At 43.3% G+C, this 22,535-nt stretch overlaps 1 protein-coding gene across 1 annotated transcript in view; it reads right to left on the bottom strand.

The window, feature by feature from the left end:
- PDLIM4 (PDZ and LIM domain 4) overlaps positions 1–22,535 on the bottom strand; it is a 105,319-nt gene that overhangs the window by 20,025 nt on the left and 62,759 nt on the right. The window lies entirely within an intron of this gene.

Raw genomic sequence — 22,535 nt, 5'->3', positions numbered from 1 at the left:
CACATTTCAATTCTACCATTTCATAGATTCATAGATTTTTAGGTCAAAAGGGACCATTATGATCATCTAGTCTGACCTCCTGCACAATGCAGGCCACAGAATTTCACCCACCACTCCTAAAAAAGACCTCACACCTATATCTGTGCTATTGAAGTCCTCAAATTTTAGTTTGAAGACCTCAAGGAGCAGAGAATCCTCCAGCAAGTGACCCGTGCCCCATGCTACAGAGGAAGGCGAAAAACCTCCAGGGCCTTCCAATCTGCCCTGGAGGAAAATTCCTTCCCGACCCCAAATATGGCGATCAGCTAAACCCTGAGCATATGGGCAAGATTCATCAGCCAGATACTACAGAAAATTCTTTCCCGGGTAACTTGGATCTTACCCCATCTAAAAACCCATCACAGTCCATTGGGCCTATTTACCATGAATATTTAATTACCAAAACCATGTTATCCCATCATACCATCTCCTCCATAAACTTATCGAGTTTAATCTTAAAGCAAGATAGATCTTTTGCCCCCACTACTTCCCTCGGAAGGCTATTCCAAAACTTCACTCCTCTGATGGTTAGAAACCTTCGTCTAATTTCTAATCTAAATTTCCTAGTGGCCAGTTTATATCCATTTGTTCTTGTGTCCACATTGGTACTGAGTTTAAATAATTCCTCTCCCTCTCTGGTATTTATCCCTCTGATATATTTATAGAGAGTAATCATATCTCCCCTCAACCTTCTTTTAGTTAGGCTAAACAAGCCAAGCTCCCTGAGTCTCCTTTCATAAGACAAGTTTTCCATTCCTCGGATCATCCTAGTAGCCCTTCTCTGTACCTGTTCCAGTTTGAATTCATCCTTCTTAAACATTTCATAGAACAGTTGTGCACTGTTCCAATTTACTCCTGAGTCACACTGGTGCAAGTAAGATCAGAATCAAACCCCTGGGCTATGTATTCAGGTTACACAGGAGCCCAAATAAAGGGCCGGATCCTGACACCCTTTCTCACCTTGAATAACACCTTACTCCACAAATAGTTTAATTTATCTCAGTGGGACTGCTCTTGAAGTCAGGTGTTACTTGAAGTGACTAAGGGGATCAGAATTTATCTCAAGCTAATAACTTGGTATCTATATTTACATTTTTTGCTGGCTTTTTAGTGCCTGAGTGAAAATTAACATTTTGCAGGGCCAACCTGATGGAGGATCTGGTCTCTTTGTCGTATTTCCACCAAACAGGAACTGAAGCATTGTAAAAAGACTAGTTTTCATGTTATTTCAGCTGTACGAAATATTAACAAGACCGTAAAAACCACTGACAAATATTCGATCCTGTGCACACCAGAAGGTACAAAACACATCAAAAGTAACATTTACTGCTAGAGGTGCTCCCTACCAACCAAGCTGTACCCATGTTTTATCTCCTTTTTAATATTCTGCTTGGTGAGCTATCACAAGAAAGAAGAACCACTAGACAGGTTATTTCATATCCAATTATCAAAAGCACCTGAAAACCAAAGGGCATACTCTTCCACTTGCCCTGTGCTTGTTAGTTCCATTTGTGCTAGTCAGGTTCATGTCTGTATTGATGGAAGAATAGACATTTACATGAGAGACATTTTAATTGTAATGTATTCTGGGCCGGATCCAGGAGCTATGCTGATCTATACCAGCTGAGGATCTGGCCCTCAGTTTTCAACATTCTCGTATATTTAAGGCTCGTGAAAAGCTAAGGAGAAAAACCACATTGTGACCAAGTAATGGAGTGCACAGTTTGGGGTCTATTACCAGGTTTACTTTTGACTGAAATCATCCAATAAATGCTAATTGGAAACAAAAGTTTATCATCACTGGCATATAGAATGAAATAATTTTATGTCCAAGTATATTAAAAATGAATTGGTAAGAAAAATAAAAACAGATCCAGCCAGAGGCAAGGTTTTTAGCATCCAATCCTGAAATTCTTCCTCAAGAAAAAGAAAAGGAGTACTTGTGGCACCTTAGAGACTAACAAATTTATTAGAGCATAAAACTCTTAACAATATCAGTGGAACTTTTGCCTGAGTAAGAACTGCAAGTCTAGGGATATAGGGCCTGATCCTGCAACCACCTAACCATGTAACTATGTATGTGAACAGTCCCATTGGACTCAGTGAGACCATATGTATGCATGAAGTTACCCATGTGCTTATTAAGTAGTCGCAAAACTAGGACATTCTTTGTAATGCTGTTTCAGAGACATATGGGGGGAATAATTGCTTCCAACATATTAGATCAAATTATCTGTTAAAAAATAATTTCTCGGCTGGGAATAATATTTCAGTTTTTTCACCCGAATGATCCTTTAAAAAACAAAAGGAAACAAAACAAAACCCATTAGGCCACAGTTCCCAATTCCCAGATTTACAATGTTATTTTAAGAGAAATAAAGCAAATACTTTCTACCATGCCCCAGAGGGGAAAATGAAGGCCATAAATGTTTGAGGGAAAGCAATAGTGTAAATTGGCCAGATGGTAAATCGTTTTTAGTAAAAAGCCATCGGTTCTTCAGAAGCCAATCCTGTAAATGTCTATGTCAAATAGGTCTGAAATTGCATTTTACTCCAAGGAAATTGAATGCTACCCTTTCCTGAGTCAGATGAAGAATGAAGAAACCACAGAGCAACAGACATAGGCTAGTCTGGGTCATGGCTGAGGTTTGACACTTCTGTTTTATATGGATGAGCCACTCAGAACTATTGGCCAAACTCTCCCCTGACAGATGCATGTGCGGCTCCCAGAGAAGCCAACACAAATACAACATGTGTGTCCATGGGGAGAATTTGGATTTAAATTATTTGGGCTGCATGTTTCCCTCTATTATGGAGTAGAGTATATCTGCTTTGGAGAAGAATGCATGTTATCTGAGAGCATTATGCCAATGACCCTGTGCATGCTCTCACTCTATCCCCACCCCATTGTAGGTACACAGTGAGTAGTTAGCACTCTCCAGATCGTGATGGGGTGTGCTGGAGGCAGTGAAACCAGGCTAGACTGCAAACTCATCCAACTTTAAGGGTTCTCAAGAGTAAATCTGCCTGAAGGTTAATTCTTGTTCAAGTAACATTATCTTCTCCCAACTGCCTTAACCCTTCTCCCTTGGGTGCAGGCACAAAGGGAGAGGCCCTTCGGTGGCACAAGCAACCACAGAGAGAAGCTGGAGAAGGATCCTCATTACCTTTTGTGCAGGTTTGGGATTCCTCTCCTTCTTGGTTGGACGATGCAAAGGAAAAACTTTACTGGCTTGACGCCAAGGGGTTTCTAGCATTTATTTCCCTCCCCTCATCTTGTCCTTTTTTCCGTACAAGGGATGATTGGGGCCTTTACCATTAAGGTAACATGGGATCGTAGTCCATTTCTGGAATAAAATGCACTTTAATGTGGGCCTTGAAAGCAAGATCTCCTGGGGCTCCTTTAATCTGAGGCAGTTTGTAAACTGTCAGGCATTCATTTCTGTTGAACAAAACGATGTGTAAATCAACAGCAAATGTGTCTTAAAAAGCTAAAAAATGTTGCTTCGACACTCTCCAAAGTGCATAGAAATTCAGTGTTGGACACAGATTTATTCAATCTTGTGGGGGCCTTCCCAACTACTCCCGGTTAGGCAGTGCAGTCTGGAATGGTATCAATTTGGTGACTAGAACAAATGGTTGTGAGGCCATTTGACAAGCAATGATGTCCCTTGCTGTGGTTTTGTGGTCAGCTGAAGAGGGTCACTCTAAGTGGGGAGGTGCAGGTCTTTATTGGCTCCATTCTGTTTCCTAACAGTCCTAGCCTGCACCTCCATGGCACTATTTCGGCTCAGGTTAAAATGAAGCAGGTCTGTTCCAGACAGGATTCCAGCACAGACCCCATGCCTGGTACCTCAGAAAGAAACCAAACACCAGCTGGTTTTACTTTAAGAACAATCATACCAATTTTTTGAGCTTCTTGAAACCAAGGACAAACACATTGTCTAAAGGCCCAATCCCGCCCTGACTGAAATCTGTCATGGCAGGTTTGGACAAGTCGCAGAGTGAAGGGGCGATACCATGTCCCTAGTAAGCAAATGGCTAACTGGAGACCTGCGCACTCTTTTTCCTCCAAAGAGCTCAGGGCCAGATTTCCAAGTGTTCAGCACCCACAAATGGGGCCAGACTTCCAGAAGAGTTTGGCACCCTACAGCTCCCATCGTGGCATTTGCAGCCAGATTTGCAGAACAGCAGAGTACCAATCTGCTGAGCTCTTGAATAGCTGGCCACTTATTCCATTGCCAGCATGGGAACTGACCCCTTTGGAAAACCTGTCTTGAGGGGTTCAGGAGAGAGGCTATAAGAGGCAGGGCTCTGTGCCCAGGTGCTGAGGTTTGGTTGGATCCCATGCTGAGAAGGATTTTTGTTTTTCTCCAGATGCCTTTGCTTTGTTTGCATTCCTAGTTATAAAGATTTGCTCCTTTGGAAAAACCCTTGCAGATGGCTGTTATCTCATTTCCTGCTGACTCACCCTGGTAGCTCATGGGGCCCTTCTACTGTAATGCTCTCTCCAGATTCCTCCTCTTCTCAAAGGGGATTGAACTTCTTGATTGCATATTCACTACAGAGCTGAGTCCAACCTCTCTGTTTTCAGCCTGCTATGTCACTTCCCTGCAGTCACAAACAGCGAGCCTTTTGTACCACATGTAGCTCTGGTGATGTGAGGGCTGAGATTCATTTAATTTTAGTCACTACTAATTAATCTGTAGTCATTATAACCATACACCATATGACTTTTTCATAATCACCTGCTCTCTCTGCTGTTTTCAAGGCTCTGCCATCAATTGACTTTAACTCATAGCACAATGGTTATTTCCCAGATGTTTGGCCAGTTTCCTAGAATTTCACTTGTGGGCAACTGCGAAGTGTTGTGCCAGGGTGGAGTGAAGGAATTACTGGCTACTGGGAGGTGCAGAAGACTAGTACTGTTGGAAGCAGCCACGCTTTATACTCCCTTTCCAGTGACAAGGTACGTGAGTATTATTATTTTTTTTTTTTGACCAACTTCTGATGGTTATGAGAGAGACGCTTTCAAGCCACATCTTGTTTCTCTTATATTCTGGGACGGACACAGCTACAACTACACTGCATACTCCCTTTCTACTCAGGATCACTCTCCTGCCCCAGTACATGCTCCCACTGTGACCTACTTCCCTTTATTGCCAGTTCTCAAACCCTTCCTCAGAGCCTGGGAGCTGACCTGATGGTACCTCCAGACCTTGAAAATCAAAGGACCAATTCCAAGTCCTAATGGAAGATTCCAATTGGCTTAAATGGGATTGGGTCAAAATGCACAAGAGTAGTTGCAGTCTTTGATGGCTTTATTTTCTTGGACCATGCTGCGGATTCAGGCTGTGGCTTGAGAGGAAAAACATGGAGAATATTCAGTCTTCTGGGAGCTCACTTGTCTTGGTTGTACTCCTTCGGTTGCCTGGATTGGTTTCAGACTCCTTTCTTAGTACCTGTCTCAGAGTTTTCAATGAAGGCCATGCAAGATTTTACATAGTACAAAACATTCATGCCTTAGCCCTTAGAAACCTAGATCCAGATGGATTTCTTTCCTGCTCTCAACGTTTAAGATTATAAAAAAAGTACCCAGTTTGGTGGCTAATTTTCTTTACTCTGCCAGCTGTTTTCAGTTCTATAGAACTTATCCTAGTTAGAGGAGTTTTAAAAAAAAATCTGTATGGAGTTTCACTGCTAAGAACTAGTTATACCAAAGGGAATTATTTTGGTCTTCAAGAGAGAAGCATTAAAATCTATTTTCTCATGCTAGCCTTCCAAGATCAATTATAAACCACAACAAAATCTAATGGAGTTTGTAGCTGGCTTTTGGGACTCAATGGAAACTGGCTTGTGGGGATTCTCTCGCATGATTTGTGTTTGAGTCACAAATTAATTTAACGTGAGGAGCTGAGGTGAGATCTCAACATTGGTTGGTCTGATTTTGTCATAAACAAGAAGATACTTAGAGAATCCTGGCAAGTTGTTGGTTTGCATCAGTTGAGAACAAGAGGACTGTAATGTTCACGTCATGTCCAAAGTGCAGAAGGCACACTTCTACAGAAGGTTTTTATGGCTGAGGCCAAAGGAAGCAGAGCACAGGGCCAACCACAAGTGAAACTGGAAGTTGCAATTTTGAGGGATTTAAGAAGCCTAAACCTTCCCATATGGATTCTTGCCAAAAGAAGGAGACTGCAAGGGGCTGTTCAAGATGGAAGTCCATTTTAGGCACCACCACAGCTACATCACAGCTATGTGGATCTGCTGCTGCTAGGTTGAGATCGGGAATTGAGACTTTCAGAGCAGGGACAGTGTTATTAGAGGCCCTAGCACAATGGGGACCTGATCCTTTGGGTACTACTGCAGTATAAAATTACAATAATGTGATCTATTGCTGTCTGAATGCATGAACTGGTGCTGTGCTAGCTGTATGGTAGTCTCTCCACTGGCCAGCTCTGGGCCAGGCTTTCTACTTCTCCTATTATATGGATGGAGATCTCTAACTCCCTTCCTGACCCAAGGTGGGGGGAGAATACATAGAGGAAAGATGACTGAGTAAAGGAGGAGAGCTTGGGGACATGGTGAGGAAAGGGTATTTGGGGGGGAACACATCTGTTAGGAACTGGGACATGGAGAGCCTTGCCTAGCAGTTGGAGCAGGAGTCAGGCCTACAGGTCAGAGTAGGCATCCAGAGAGGAAAACTGAAGTAAGGGTCAGAACCAGAGTCAGAGGCCAGATGCCAGAGTCAATGATCAAGCCAGAGTCTGATATCAGCTGGTCTTAAGAGCAGGTCTGCTGATGCCCTCTGCTAATCGGGTGGCTTAGTCAATCTGGACGTGCAACTGGGGTCCAGCTGCACTCTTTGGACTGCTGGGGGGTTAAGGTAGCTAGTAGGAAAGCAGGCTAGCTGCGAGCTCTTACTCTTGACAGCATTCTTCATAACATCAGTGGGTCCCAGATTCTCAAAATTTACTTGATCAGCTACATTCACGTTTTGTGTTCTATCTATGTGAACACCTGTCACTGTTTTTCTCGGTGTATTTCCTAGGAACATTTAGTTCAACATCATGTTTTCCTCTTAAATATATACATCACCCATTTATTAATAATTTACACCCCTCACCACTGCCTATACATTAACAGCTACTGATATGTATGGCCTTATGGATGCAGTCCATACATCCTGATGAACTACTTCCAGAAATAGGAAAATGCAACACAATATGGCTCTGAGTATTTCTTTTGGCATGGCATAGAGGAAGTGAAAGGAAATTATATATATACATTTATGGTAATAGTAGCATTGGCAGCAATCCATGATTACCCTCATTAAGTGCATACTCTGATGAGGTACATTAAATTGGCTATTGTACTGGGAGCTACTGGATTTTTCCCCAGTAAATCCTCATTCACTAAAAGCCACATTCTGTCAGTCTTGCATGCACTGAGTAGTGCCTCACTCCACAAAGAATCTTAAGCAATGGCACTAAAGAATATACTTATCACAGTAAGAGAAGGGCGAAACTCACGTGTGCTGTCTATCAATAACCTGTGCCCTTTATTGTTACCAAACATCTCAGAACAGAAAGTACCAAGTGAACTGTTTTCTGAAGAAAACAATCAAGTTCACGAGATTTACATTAGGAATTCTGGAAAAGAAATGGGGCCTCCCACCTCACAATCAGATTTATTTGCTGAGTTCAGGTTTTCTTGAAACATGAACGCTTCTCAAATTTAACTCTTTATATGAAAACCTTTTATATTTTGTAACAGTTTTCAGGACTGAGGTAGAACATGTTTATACCAGTGATCCTTTGTGCCACAAGCTCTTACAGGTGTACACTGCTGGCTTTAAGGTGGCAACAGAAAAACAGATACTTGTTTATCTCAAGTAGCTAGTTCAAACAAACCAGTGTAACTAAATGCAAGGACAAGGAAAAAGCTGCTGGCTCCGGAATGCTGGTTACAGAGTCCAGCACACATGAAAGGTTTTTGTTTGGGAGGATAATTAGCTATTTATAGTTAAACAAGTTCACTCCTGACCTTTCTTTATAAAGGATGGAACAGAATCTGGTTTTGCAAGGCTTCTTTCATATGCAGCATGTCCCATGGAACCTCAAAAAGCAATAAGATGCAGCAGGAAAATAGCCAAAAAGCCACCAGTACTGGACATCAAAGAGACCAAGTTCTCCGTACAACTATCTTTCTCTTGTCCTACAATGCACTAACGCTCTCTGTACTGATGTTAAAACACAAACTACTTTATTCTGCATCCATTTAAAAACTCTTAATACAAATATGTAAGTTTCTACATTGCTCTAATCACAATGGTATCTGCAATATATACAAGGGAAACAATAGAGACGTTCAAGCTGGTATTTGGAACAAAGAGTACATTGACATGTTATTAAAATTTAATTGAAAGGACACAAACTTTCTTTATCAACATGTTTAGAAAAATAAAGCACAAAGCCTACTGAAAAGCTGTCATGACATCATCATCTTAAATAGTCTGTTCTGACAGATCATCAAAGGGGGAAAAAACCCAGACTTCGGCTTGGCTGTCCAACAGCTAATGCCATTGATACAGAGCATTTCTCGGCCTGCCTGTCTGACAGCCCGAATACTTTAACACATAGTGCCTCTCTAAACAATCCAACAATTTTCTTAAAATGGAAATTTTGCAATTGAAGTAAAGTGATATTCTCAGCATTGGGGATTTCCTCATTTTTGAAAAAGGGAAAATTTCCTGCAGTTGAAAGATGACAAGTTGTTTGCATTTGTAAAACTATCCCCTGCTCTGCGTTTGATCTGAACAAAGAGTCAGCAATGAGTGCTTCAAAAAGTGAGATCCACCTTCACGGGAGGCTCTTTCTATACTTCTTTCCATTCCTGGAAAGTCACTTTAGAATCCTGTCCAACTCACTAGTGTATCTTTTTTTCCCCACTAGCTCAGTGCAATTCTTTTAGCTACAGTTTCTCACCTATTACTCCATTCATGCCAAGACACAGCCAGTGAAGTTCCAAGGATCAAATGTTTTTGAAAATGCCTGGTCTCCTCCAGTCTCAGAGACACACAGGAGAGGATAAAAAGAAGTAGGATGGAGGTTTCAATAGAAATACAGAATTATACACCACTATGCCAGCTTTACTATAACTAATGGTTTGTCTACAAAGCAAGCTAGTGCCTGGCAAGCCAGACTACAGCACATCACACCTTGCTGCACAGTAACTTGCCTTGTGTGGACACTGCTACAGTGATCCTGAAGTGAAGGTTAACGTACTGCTCCTCTGGGAGTTTCACTGCACTGTAGCAGGGTTTACACAGCAAGCTAGTGCTTGGCTAGCCAGTGCGCTGTAGATTCACATCCTGGCTTAAAACGCATTGCATTGTAGCAGGGTCCACATGGGGTGTTACTGCACAGCAAGCTGGTGCACTGTAGATTCACAGCCTGGCCTGCCACGCACTAACCTGCCATGTAGACAAGCCCTTGGGCCACTATATCAGTAAACGATATCAGTAAAAGTGCTACAACCCCCTAGTGTAGACACAGTTACATCAGTAAAACTGTGCTTATACTGGTGTAGCTATTAATGTACAGGAAGGGAAATATGCTATCCTGGTAGAAGCATGAGTTATACAAGTATAACTGTGTTCACAATAATGGTGGGACTGGTAAAACTATGATGGGGCAGTGGGAGAGAGACATTTCTAACCAACATAGTTTCACTGGTACAAAAAAATCCCTCTGAGTGTAGACCAGGCCTAAACTGAGTTTCATCATCACAGAAATTTGATCCCCATACTCATCAATATGGTGCTATGATTTTGCATTTAGGTTTGTTGCCCTCGCACAAATGCTTTTCTCCATTATTAATTCACTAAGGGCCAGACTCTAAACAACCTATTCATCTTGAGTCGTAACTTGATACATGAAGTAGTCCCATTCAAATCAATAGTAGTACTCAATGGGCCAGATCCACAGCTGGTGGAAATTAGTGTAGCTCCATTAACAGCTGAGGATATGGCCCAACGTGAGTAAAGGTGGCACAATGTGGTTTTAATTATTTTGTGCCCTCGGTGTATATTAAGGAAGGGTTATGTGTCCAATATTTTTTAAAAATATATAGTCCATCTATATTAGACCAGGGTTATGGGTGGCAGTATGAAACCCTATGGTACTGTATGTCAGGGGAGAGGCATCAGGAATGTGCAGTTTAACAATCCTCAACTTTTTAAAATGAGTTTGTAAAACAAGCCTCGGAAGCTGAGCATATCTATCCAGCTAAACATTTCTAATATAAATGTTCTCCTAACAGGGAAAATATGCCATCAGCCAGGAATTTTGGAAAGAATTAGAAAATTAGTCTCTCTCTCACTAAGGAAGACAACGTTTATCATATTTTGTAAATGCCTTTTTGTACAGTCAACAAAAAACATAAAACACGGCTCTCTCATTCTGAATTTTGATACCTAGCTTGGCAAGATACATACACTCTTATTTGGTTTCAGAGTAACAGCCGTGTTAGTCTGTATTCGCAAAAAGAAAAGGAGTACAAGTGGCACCTTCGAGACTAACCAATTTATTTGAGCATAAGCTTTCGTGAGCTACAGCTCACGAAAGCTTATGCTCAAATAAATTGGTTAGTCTCGAAGGTGCCACAAGTCCTCCTACTCTTATTCGGCTTACTGCCTTCTGCATGCTTCCCAGCTTTGCTGCCTCAAATTCTGTTGATCTCAGATTTATTAGGATTTTATTATTTTATTCTCTTTGTAAGGGATTCTGCAAAATGCTATTATTTGTCTTTCTGTCTTTGTTCAGCTAGAGAGCTTCAATACTGGGCAGGATTCCCTATTATAAGGCAGAATTTTTAGATACAGTTGTATACTTAACTCTTAAACTTAAAGGTCTGTTCCAACTCCAAAGTTCATTTACTTCACTGGGTTTTGGCTCAGGCTCATAAAGGTTGGAAGTACGAACATTAGAAAACTACTAATCCCTTGTTATTCAAAACACTCACACCCTGTGAGATAGGTAAGTGTTATTAACCCCATTTTACACGTGAGTTAACTGAAGCAGAGAGGTTAAGGCCAAAGATTTCCAACTCGTGTGCCTAAAGGTTGTACCTAAATAAGTGGTGATTTTGAAAAATTCTGAGCAGCTGCAACTTTCAAGAACCAACCAAAGGCACCCAAGTATGAAAATGCTGGTTTAAGTGAATTCCACATGGCCACAAAGGTTTAGAACCGACAGCTCTGGGTTTAGAACCCAGCAACTCCTTAATCCTGTGCTCAGGGAACACATGGCAACCAGGTACCTAATTCCCATTGTGTTAGGCCCCTAACTGCCTTTAGTGCATTTGAAAATCTACCTACAAGGTTTATTTTTCTAAATCACAGGACCCAGCTTCTTCACTCAGTTCTACACATGCAATGCAGCTGGCATAAATTGAGCTGCCTGTGTGGAAGAGGGCACACAGGTTGAGACTCAGTGATGTACCTCAGATCTGCTGTGGTCAAAAACACACTACCATTTTGCAGTGCTCAGTTAATTACCTTGGGCACTTAAGGTTTAAGCTAGATGTTTACTGGAATAAAGATATGAGGCTTGATAGGTGTAAAACATTAGTTGAAAAATGTCATTTGGTGTTAGAGTAACTTTACAAAGGTATCCCTTGGGGAAATGTTTTTGCGTTTGTAGCTGGTGGGAGCAGCCCTTCACTAGCAGGTCTCTCCTTTGGCCTTTTATATCTGGGTTCACATGTATTCCACAAAAAGATGACAAGAGTAAATCATAGAACTGGAAGGGACCTCGAGAGGTCATCTAGTCCAGTCCCCTGCACTCATGGAAGGACTAATTATCTAGACCATTCCTGACAGGTGTTTGTCTAACCTGCTCTTTAAAATCTCCAATGATGGTGTCATAAATATAAAGGGAAAGGTAAACCCCTTTGAAATCCCTCCTGGCCAGGGGAAAGCTCCTCTCACCTGTAAAGGGTTAAGAAGCTAAAGGTAACCTTGCTGGCACCTGACCAAAATGACCAATGAGGAGACAAGATACTTTCAAAAGCTGGGAGGAGGGAGAGAAACAAAGGGTCTGTGTCTGTCTGTCTTTGTCGGGGATAGACCAGGAATGGAGTCCTAGAACTTTTAGTAAGTAATCTAGCTAGATATGTGTTAGATTATGATTTCTTTAAATGGCTGAGAAAAGAATTGTGCTGAATAGAATAACTATTTCTGTCTGTGTATCTTTTTTGTAACTTAAGGTTTTGCCTAGAGGGGTTCTCTATGTTTTTGAATCTAATTACCCTGTAAGATATCTACCATCCTGATTTTACAGGGGGGATTTCTTCATTTCTATTTACTTCTATTTTTATTAAAAGTCTTCTTGTAAGAAACTGAATGCTTTTTCATTGTTCTCAGATCCAAGGGTTTGGGTCTGTGGTCACCTATGCAAATTGGTGAGGCTTTTTATCCAACATTTCCCAGGAAAGGGGGGGTGCAAGTGTTGGGAGGATTGTTCATTGTTCTTAAGATCCAAGGATCTGGGTCTGTAGTCACCTAGGCAAATTGGAGAGGCTTTTTACCAAACCTTGTCCAGGAAGTGGGGTGCAAGATTTTGGGAAGTATTTTGGGGGGAAGGACACGTCCAAACAGCTCTTCCCCAGTAACCAGTATTAGTTTGGTGGTGGTAGCGGCCAGTTCAAGGACAACGGGTGGAATATTTTGTACCTTGGGGAAGTTTTGACCTAAGCTGGTAAAGATAAGCTTAGGAGGTTTTTCATGCAGGTCCCCACATCTGTACCCTAGAGTTCAGAGTGGGGGAGGAACCTTGACATGGTGGCATAGTGGTGGGATTAACCTGAAATCATTTTGAGATCCAGTTGAGATTTTTTGAACTAGAAATACAGATTTTAAAAAGGAAATTTTTTTTTTCCTTTGGAAAGGAAGTCCAGAAAGCAGCTGAAACTGAAAGCAGCTTGTTTTTCTCTGCTTTGTGGCCAAGCAGAGACAAAAGGGGATTATCTTTGTGAATTGCAGGTTTTCTTTGCCTGGAGGCAGGGTACTTAACTCCTGCAGGGAAATTCAGTCTTCCAACCCAGAGTTTTTTTTTCTTTTCTTCCTAAAAGTAAATAGGGGGTGTGTGTTCTACCCATTTGCTTTTTCTTTGGGCTGGGTAAGCAGGTTTCCAAGTAGTTGGAGGTTTTTTGCTTTAATTTGGGCCCAGAGCAGAGACAAGGGAATTGTCTTTTTCTGTAGGCTGACAATCACTATCAGAGAATAGGTATTCTATTCCAGCACAGCAAAATTTTACAGCCAAGTTTTGTTTGTTTATTTCTAAACCTCGGGTGTAAAGTTAGTTAAAAACAGAGAGGTTAGAATGACCAAATCTGCAGCTCGACTACAGCTGGAATTAGCCAAATTTCAGGCTGAGGAAAAACAAAGGGAACATGAAAGACAGATAGAACTCATGGGGCTGAAGAGGAGGAGAAGGAAAAAGAGAGGAAGCATGTGGAGGAGGTGGAGAGGATAAAGGCCCAGCAGAATATACCAACAAACCCTAGCAATCCTTCTCCAGGTACAACTTTCCATCCCAGAAAGTTCCCCACCTACAAGGCAGGTGATGATACTGAGGCCTTCTTAGAAAACTTCGAAAGGGCCTGCCTTGGGTACAACATCTCTACTGACCAATACATGGTAGAGCTGAGGCCGCAGCCCAGTGGACCCTTAGCTGAGGTGGCAGCTGAAATGCCTAAAGAACACATGAACAAGTATGAACTGTTTAAATCCAAGGCAAGAGTCAGAATGGGGATAACACCCGAGCAGTCCCGTCGGAGGTTCAGAGCCCTAAGGTGGAACCCAGACATGTCATTTACCCGACATGCCTACCACATTGTGAAACATTGGGATGCCTGGATATCAGGAGCAAGTGTTGAATCTCCAGAAAATTTGCCCTTCCTAATGCAAATGGAACAATTCTTAGAGGGTGTTCCTGAGGAAATAGAAAGATACATCCTAGATGGGAAACCCAAAACTGTAATCGAGGCAGGAGAGATTGGAGCCAGATGGGTGGAGGTGGCAGAGAAGAAGAAAACTGGTCGCAGTTGGAGCGGAGACCAGAAGGGACCACCCCAGACCACACCCTATTACCGGGGGCCGCCCAAGGCCCCACCTACCTCCCAAAGAACCCTCCAGACCCCTTATCGTCCCGCCACCCTGTTCTCCAGCAACCCTCCTCGCCCCAGTGACCCGTCAGCTGGACGATGTTTTAAATGTAACGAGCTGGGGCATGTAAAGGCCAACTGCCCCAAGAACCCCAACAGATTACAGTTCATTGCACCGGAATCACACCAGAGGTCCACAGGCCCAGATACCTCCCAGATACCCTTGGAGCGGAGGGAAACTGTGAGTGTGGGCAGGAAGAAGGTCACCGCGTGGAGGGACACCGGAGCACAAGTGTCAGCTATCCATGCTTCCTTAGTGGACCCCAATTTAATCAACCCAGAGATCCAAGTGACGATTCAACCCTTCAAGTCCAACTCTTTCAATTTGCCTACAGCCAAGTTGCCTGTCCAGTACAAGGGCTGGTCAGGAATGTGGACTTTTGCAGTCTATGATGATTATCCCATCCCCATGCTGTTGGGGGAAGACTTGGCCAATCATGTGAAGCGGGCCAAGAGGGTGGGAACGGTCACCCGCAGCCAGGCTAAACAAGCCGTGAGGCTTAGCTCTGTTCCGGAAACTTCTATCAGGACCCGGTCAGAGGTGATGGACCCGGACCCCAGGCCAATGTCTGCAACAGCAGTAGTGGATCCAGTCCTAGAGACCCAGACGGAACCAGTCCCAGAACCGGAACCAGCCGAACAACCAACACCAGACCCTGTGTCAGCACTGAATCCAGTACTTGCAACCTCAACACCAGAGGGCCCCACCAAACCTGAACTGGCAGCAGCCGATAACCCTACACAAGAGGCTCAGCCGGAGCCTGAATCCCAACATAGTGCACCAGCGGAGAGCGGTTCACAGTCAACAGAAACAGCTCCATCCCCTATATCGCTTCCAGAGGGACCAAGCCTAGGTCCACAATCCAATGAGGGACTGATGTCTCCAGCATCAAGGGAACAGTTCCAGACCGAACAGGAAGCAGATGAAAGCCTCCAGAGAGCTTGGACGGCGGCACAGAGCAACCCACCGCCTCTCAGCTCTTCTAATCGATCCAGGTTTGTTGTAGAAAGAAGACTTTTATACAAGGAAACTCTTTCTGGGGGACACCAGGAAGACTGGCATCCTCAGAGACAGTTGGTAGTCCCAACTAAATACCGGGCCAAGCTCTTGAGCTTAGCCCATGATCACCCTAGTGGCCATGCTGGGGTGAACAGGACCAAAGACCGTTTGGGGGGGTCATTCCACTGGGAGGGAATGGGCAAGGATGTTTCTACCTATGTCCAGTCTTGTGAGGGGTGCCAAAGAGTGGGAAAACCCCAAAACCAGGTCAAAGCCCCTCTCCAGCCACTCCCCATCATTGAAGTTCCATTTCAGCGAGTAGCTGTGGATATTCTGGGTCCTTTTCCGAAAAAGACACCCAGAGGAAAGCAGTACATACTGACTTTCATGGATTTTGCCACCCGATGGCCGGAAGCGGTAGCTCTAAGCAACACCAGGGCTAAAAGTGTGTGCCAGGCACTAGCAGACATTTTTGCCAGGGTAGGTTGGCCCTCCGACATCCTCACAGATGCAGGGACTAATTTCCTGGCAGGAACTATGAAAAACCTTTGGGAAGCTCATGGGGTAAATCACTTGGTTGCCACTCCTTACCATCATCAAACAAATGGCATGGTGGAGAAGTTTAATGGAACTTTGGGGGCCATGATACGTAAATTCGTAAATGAGCACTCCAATGATTGGGACCTAGTATTGCAGCAGTTGCTCTTTGCCTACAGAGCTGTACCACATCCCAGTTTAGGGTTTTCCCCATTTGAACTTGTATATGGCCGTGAGGTTAAGGGGCCATTGCAGTTGGTGAAGCAGCAATGGGAGGGATTTACACCTTCTCCAGGAACTGACATTCTGGACTTTGTAACCAACCTACAAAACACCCTCCGAACCTCTTTAGCCCTTGCTAGAGAAAACTTACAGGATGCTCAAAAAGAGCAAAAAGCCTGGTATGATAAACATGCCAGAGAGCGTTCCTTCAAAGTAGGAGACCAGGTCATGGTCTTAAAGGCGCTCCAGGCCCATAAAATGGAAGCATCGTGGGAAGGGCCATTCGTGGTCCAGGAGCGCCTGGGAGCTGTTAATTATCTCATAGCATTCCCCACCTCCAACCGAAAGCCTAAGGTGTATCATATTAATTCTCTAAAGCCCTTTTATTCCAGAGAATTAAAGGTTTGTCACAGTTTACAGCCCAGGGAGGAGACGACGCTGAGTGGCCTGAAGGTGTCTATTACGAAGGGAAATGTGCTGGTGGTGTGGAAGAGGTGAACCTCTCCATGACCCTTGGGCGTATGCAGCGACAGCAGATCCAGGAGCTGTGCACTAGCTACGCGCCAACGTTCTCAGCCGCCCCAGGACTGACTGAACGGGCATACCACTCCATTGACACAGGTAATGCTCACCCAATTAGGGTCCACCCTTACCGGGTGTCTCCTCAAGCTAAAACTGCTATAGAACGGGAGATCCAGGATATGTTACAGATGGGTGTAATCCGCCCCTCTGAAAGTGCATGGGCATCTCCAGTGGTTCTAGTTCCCAAACCAGATGGGGAAATACGTTTTTGCGTGGACTACCGTAAGCTAAATGCTGTAACTCACCCAGACAACTATCCAATGCCACGCACTGATGAACTATTAGAGAAACTGGGACGGGCCCAGTTCATCTCTACCTTGGACTTAACCAAGGGGTACTGGCAGGTACCGCTAGATGAATCTGCCAAGGAAAGGTCAGCCTTCATCACACATCTCGGGCTGTATGAATTTAATGTACTCCCTTTCGGGCTGCGAAATGCACCCGCCACTTTCCAAAGACTTGTAGATGGTCTCCTAGCAGGATTAGGAGAATATGCAGTCGCCTACCTTGACGATGTGGCCATATTTTCGGATTCCTGGGCAGACCACCTGGAACATCTACAAAAAGTCCTTGAGCGCATAAGGGAGGCAGGACTAACTGTTAAGGCTAAGAAGTGTCAAATAGGCCTAAACAGAGTGACTTACCTTGGACACCAGGTGGGTCAAGGAACTATCAGCCCCCTACAGGCCAAAGTGGATGCTATCCAAAAGTGGCCTGTCCCAAAGTCAAAGAAACAGGTTCAATCCTTCTTAGGCTTGGCCGGTTATTACAGACGATTTGTACCGCACTACAGTCAAATCGCCGCCCCACTGACAGACCTAACCAAAAAGAAACAGCCAAATGCTGTTCAGTGGACCGGAAAGTGTCAGAAGGCCTTTAACAAGCTTAAAGCGACACTCATGTCTGACCCTGTACTAAGGGCCCCAGACTTTGACACACCGTTCCTAGTAACCACAGAAGCATCCGAGCGTGGTGTGGGAGCAGTTTTAATGCAGAAAGGACCTGATCAAGAATTCCACCCTGTAGTGTTTCTCAGCAAAAAACTGTCTGAGAGGGAAAGCAACTGGTCAGTCACTGAAAAAGAATGTTATGCCATTGTCTACGCTCTGGAAAAGCTACGTCCATATGTTTGGGGACGGCGTTTCCACCTGCAAACCGACCATGCTGCACTGAAGTGGCTTCACACTGTCAAGGAAACTAACAAAAAACTTCTTCGGTGGAGTTTAGCTCTCCAAGATTTTGATTTCGACATCCAACACATCTCAGGAGCTTCTAACAAAGTGGCTGATGCACTCTCCCGTGAAAGTTTCCCAGAATCAACTGGTTAAAATCGTCCTTGAGATGTGGAAAATATTGTTAGTCTTTATGTACTTGGTAGTATATTTAGAGATGCATGTGTCTTATTAACTCTGTTTTCCTAGAGCTCCAGGAAGAAATCCCAGCCAGTGTTTCACCCTAGCTGAGATTTGGGGGGCGTGTCATAAATATAAAGGGAAGGGTAAACCCCTTTGAAATCCCTCCTGGCCAGGGGAAAGCTCCTCTCACCTGTAAAGGGTTAAGAAGCTAAAGGTAACCTCGCTGGCACCTGACCAAAATGACCAATGAGGAGACAAGATACTTTCAAAAGCTGGGAGGAGGGAGAGAAACAAAGGGTCTGTGTCTGTCTGTGTGTCTGTCTTTGTCGGGGATAGACCAGGAATGGAGTCTTAGAACTTTTAGTAAGTAATCTAGCTAGGTATGTGTTAGATTATGATTTCTTTAAATGGCTGAGAAAAGAATAACTATTTCTGTCTGTGTATCTTTTTTGTAACTTAAGGTTTTGCCTAGAGGGGTTCTCTATGTTTTTGAATCTAATTACCCTGTAAGATATCTACCATCCTGATTTTACAGGGGGGATTTCTTCATTTCTATTTACTTCTATTTTTATTAAAAGTCTTCTTGTAAAACACTGAATGCTTTTTCATTGTTCTCAGATCCAAGGGTTTGGGTCTGTGGTCACCTATGCAAATTGGTGAGGCTTTTTATCCAACATTTCCCAGGAAAGGGGGGGTGCAAGTGTTGGGAGGATTATTCATTGTTCTTAAGATCCAAGGGTCTGGGTCTGTAGTCACCTAGGCAAATTGGTGAGGCTTTTTACCAAACCTTGTCTAGGAAGTGGGGTGCAAGGTTTTGGGAAGTATTTTGGGGGGAAGGACGCGTCCAAACAGCTCTTCCCCAGTAACCAGTATTAGTTTGGTGGTGGTAGCGGCCAATCCAAGGACAAAGGGTGGAATATTTTGTACCTTGGGGAAGTTTTGACCTAAACTGGTAAAGATAAGCTTAGGAGGTTTTTCATGCAGGTCCCCACATCTGTACCCTAGAGTTCAGAGTGGGGGAGGAACCTTGACAGATGGAGATTCCACAGCCTCCCTAGGCAATTTATTCCAGTGCTTAACCACCCTGACAGTTAGGAATTTTTCCTAATGTCCAACCTAAACTGCCCTTGCTGCAATTTAAGCCCATTGATTCTTGTCCTACCCTCAGACGTTAAGAAAAACAATTTTTCTTCCTCCTCCTTGTAACAACCTTTTACATACTTGAAAACTGTTATGTCCCCTCTCAGTCTTCTCTTTTCCAGACTAAACAATCCCAATTTTTTCAATCTTCCCTCATAGGTCATGTTTTCTAGATCTTTAATAATTTTTGTCGATCTTCTCTGGACTCACTCCAGTTTGTCCACATCCTTCCTGAAATGTGGCGCCCAGAACTGGACACAATACTCCAACTGAGGCCTAATCAGAGTGGAAGAATGTCACATGTACCATCTGTAAAAGGAGACATTTTTAATCAAAGGCACAAGCTGAATCCTGTCTCATGTTCTTGCTTAATTTATGGACAATAACTACAACAATCAGCTCAAATTTAAAAAAAAATTACGTTGGCTTCAGAATCTGTACTAATTCTGGTCCCATCCAACACATTTCTGTGAGGAGCCAAAGCACTTTAGCTTTAGAGAAAATGAAATATACAAAGGTTACAAGTACAAAGCTGCTAAAATTATCCCAGAGACCTTGCATTAACACTGTAGTTTAGGGTTTATCATTCCCTTTGAACTAATCACAACAACAGAAAAGCCATTAAACCCTTGTAATACATCATTATGTTTTCGAGTGATTTGGTTTATGTATAACTGCAAAGCAGTTAATTGTAGCCACATACACTTGTTCTAAGGCATAGAGCAACTTTGCCCTATACACTATAGAGAAAAGCAAAATGAATCAATTGAAATAAAAACAATCCTGGAGATCATGTATGGGAGCTGGTCTCCCCTAGCGAGAGTGCCTGAGTGCTCATCTAATTCAGAGTGGCTGCTAACTGCCCCCTGGGGCAAAGCTGCAGCCTGAGATCCCTGCAATGTAGGGGGAGTTCTGGCTACCCCACTACCCCAGTAGCAGATTGTTCACAGATGAATGATGGTATTGGAGCCTTCAGGCCAACTCGAGACCAGCGGAGTATCCTCCTTGTACCGGAGTGATCCTCGCAAGGTTAGCTATGCCATCTTTAGGGCCAGTCTGCCAGCAGCCTGGCACAATTCAGCCGCACTGCATCAGGGAATCTGGCTGAATTGTTTTAAATTTAGCAGGAAGGATTTAGGGCAAACAAGACAGAAATTCCAGAGAGGGTTGGACAGTATTTTGAGATCCAAATTGATTGTGCCTGTCATCCAACAATGAAAATATTTATAGACAGGATAGCTATAGGCTCAAGTTTCTCTTATAGGATATTGCACAGCTCGCTACCTTTGGCTCTGAAACTGGGGAACCAGCAGAACAAGACAGACATGGCCAAAATGTTTTTAAAATATAAGGTGTACTCTCTTCATATGCCAGGCCTCTATCCTGCTCCAGAGGACAAACTCAAACCCTGAAGGCCTCATTCTGACTTAGTACTTGTTTTACAGTGGTGTTACTTCACTGACTTCTGTTTTATGTGGTGAGATCAGAATCAGGCCCTAGAACTTTATTAAAAAGAATTCATTTTCACATCCTTCCAAACCTAAAACCAAACTTTGTCGCAGGGTCCTTTTATGGGCAATTCTGTGAGCAGCTCACATGGACAGCTAAAAAGGAGGCAGGGACTTGTTAGATAATAATTTCCCCTCCCAACACCACACACCCCTTCGTATTTGTTAGTTTAATGCTCAAAAAAGATGCTAGTTTGGAGACTGAAGTCCATTATTTGTCAACAGAGATGGGACAGCCTGGTAGTGTTGGTACAATTTTAAAGTGAACATCAGTGCCACGGTCATGTGTGTAATGTGACCATCTCTCCATTAGTAACTGGACTGATGCCACCACCTCATTCCCCACAGGCAAGTGATGTTTCCCTCTAACCCTCTCCCCTCCTAAGCACCACTCTTCCTTCTTGATTCACGCTGGCCACAAAGCTGCAGCCTAGCTCCCCCAGGACAGATGGTGGAGAGTAAGTACGGAGGGGTGGAGCCAAGGCCCCACTAATTCACTGGCCAGTGTCACTGAGGCAGTGCAAGGAGTGTTGTAATTTGCTGGTGGCATAGGCCAGCAGCAAAGTACTATCCCTACCCCTGGAGAAAGAAGGATGCAGGGGAGGAACTGTGATTCAGAAGCATGACTAAGTCACACTGCCTCCCAGCGCTCCTCCTGGGGTAACGCATGGATCATCCTTTGTTCAGGTGTCTAAAGTCACAATTTCCCATCTCCGTGAAGAGCTCTCAATGGGAGCACTGAGCATGGATCAAGTGCAAAACCTTTTTTAAAGGTTGCTAAGAGAACCATGAGCAGGCCAACAGATGAAGCATTTCAAAGCACTCTGAAGAGATGCTGTGCAAGATCTTTATTTCAAGGGCTGCACTCTGAACTGTGTAGAGACAAGAATGTAAACCTAGGATTATATTGAAAAAGCCACACACATTAAAATTGAGATTATTTTCATTTGACTGTCAAACTTTTCTTTCTGAATAAGCTTTGGGTTGACCGTGGAGATTCAAGAGTCAGCTTTGTGAATAAGCTGACTTCAGGCTAATTTTAAACCGTCCTTGTAAAAACAACCCTGGAATTTAGTTCAGTGTTGAAGATTAATAGATAAAAGAGAAAGAAGATTGATTCAGTTGGCTGAACTGAGTGTTTGGTTTTTTAAAAAATATTTCAAGTATTCTGCTGAGAAGTAACTATTTCAAACAACGTACCCAACACCTAAGAAGAAGGAAAACATCTAACCTGCCTATACAACTTTCACATTCATCTGATAATCGCCAAAAGGGTTTGTCCAATCTTTCCGTTTATACATTTTAAAGTCAGATGGTCTTTCTACACTCCCTTTGGTTAACAAAGAAGCAGAAAACATTCATCTGAAATGTGACCCCATTTGGAGCCTGTCATAAGTAATAGGTTTGCATCCGCCTCTAATAAGGTTTGGTGGAATTCATCCTGAAAAAGCTCTGCTGTTAATAGGAACCAGATGAGAAGTGGGAATAAGAAAAGTCACAGAGCTATGTGCTTAAGTACTCCACTGCACATCCAAAAAAGCATTCATTTAGCTGTATAACAACTGCAAGGGAAAAAATGCATTATCTGGATGCCAAGTATTTTAAAAGGTTCTTTCAGCGTCACATCTCTATTATCTTGGATAGTACTTTCCCGAACCGATGAACGGTTTTTAAAAAGACTGTTTGCATGGTACAATCTGCAATATCCCAGAAAGCTCTCATCAGCCACAAGAAAAACAACATGTAAAGGTTTTCTTTTTTATTATTATTTTTGACGGCAACCCAATGGCCAGCCTTGTGACCTTACTATCAGCTGTGGATTTTACCAATATAAAATTCTATTTCCAGCCAATAAATGTGTTATCAAGACCCTTTCTCTAACACATTGATGCTAAAAAGTCCTCCATAAAATGTGCCTGTTGT

The sequence above is a fragment of the Lepidochelys kempii genome, chromosome 8 (genome assembly GCF_965140265.1).
Source record: "Lepidochelys kempii isolate rLepKem1 chromosome 8, rLepKem1.hap2, whole genome shotgun sequence".
In the NCBI taxonomy this organism is placed as follows: Eukaryota; Metazoa; Chordata; order Testudines; family Cheloniidae; genus Lepidochelys; species Lepidochelys kempii.
This window is presented reverse-complemented; position numbering and strand designations above follow the sequence as displayed.